Raw genomic sequence first — 1,312 nt, forward strand, 5'->3', positions numbered from 1 at the left:
CCTTTCCGGGTTCTCCCCGCGGCTTTTCGGGGCTCGCCGGGGCCTTTTGGGGGGCCTCGCCGGCCTTTCGGGGCCTCCCCGGGGTTTCGCGGAGCTGTTTTGAGGCCTTACCGGGGCCTCCCCGGGGTTTGACCGGAGCTTTGTGGGGTCCAACCGGGCCCTTCCCGAAGCCTCCCGGGGTGAACCGGAGCCTCCCCGGGATCTTTTTGGGGTCTTACCGGGAGCTCCCGGGGCTTTAAAAGCCTTTAACGGGAAGAACCCTCCCGGTTCTCTCCGTTTTGCTTCTTTACCGTTGGAATTTTGAGGCGATTTCAGTGGAAATCGCGGTCAAATCGGAGCTTTTTTGGGTTTTTTTTAATGATTATTATTATTATTTTATTTTTTCGGTCCTATTTAACAACAGCGCTTTTCCCTCGGTTTTTTCCTCCCCCCCCTCAGAATTCCGGCTCTTCCCGAGGATCAAAACAAATCAAAAAAATCCCGGGATTTGAATCGCAAGGAGGAGCGGCATGAAATTCCAAGGATTTCTTCCCTCGAGGGAGCTTTTTTGGGTTTTTTCCTTGCGTTTTTCCCTTTGAGTGAGGTCGGAATCGCCCCAAAATCCTCCTAAAATCCGGGCTCCAGGGAATTCATCCCTCGGGAATGCTGGCCCTGAAACCAGGAATGACTTCAAAGCCAAACCCGGCGTTGGTTTTGTTTTGATTTTTTTTTTTTTTTGTTTTTCTTGGCTAAATTATTAATTAGGAAGGCAACAAAAAATTAAAAAAAAAAAGATTTTTGTTGTTTTTTTGGGGGTTTTTTTTGGGGGGGGGGAGGGGGGGTGTTTTGCTTTTTTTTTTTTTGTTTTATTCAGGACTCCAGCGGATTTCTTGACTGACAAAACACCAATGGAGCCTTATAGCAAAATCTGCCCCCATCTTTCAGGTAGCAGTTGCAGGATGGTAGAGGTGTGTACCCAAGCATTAGTGCTGCCTGAAAACGATCCTCATCCAGGGTTTCAGTGGAAATCTTTAAGGCAAAGCAAGCAAAAAGTCTCCAACACTTTCTTCAGTCACCTCAGCAAATTAAACTTACAAGTTGGTTTTTTTATCAGGGAGATTTCCACCAGTGAGAATTTGCTGGATTAGATGTGGGCAAAGCTGGTTGTTACTTAGTTGTTTTCAATGTTTCCTGTGGGTTTTTCTGTGGTCTCCATAACAGTCAAGATGAGGACTGAACTCCTGGTTGTGGAAGGGGCCCTCGGGGATGGCAGCACTTGGAGACTTCCCACTCCTCTGGAGCTGGGACTCTGACCAGCCTGTGCTGGGGGGGC

This window comes from Corvus brachyrhynchos, unplaced genomic scaffold (genome assembly GCF_000691975.1).
Source record: "Corvus brachyrhynchos isolate BGI_N302 unplaced genomic scaffold, ASM69197v1 scaffold417, whole genome shotgun sequence".
NCBI classification, from domain to species: Eukaryota; Metazoa; Chordata; class Aves; order Passeriformes; family Corvidae; genus Corvus; species Corvus brachyrhynchos.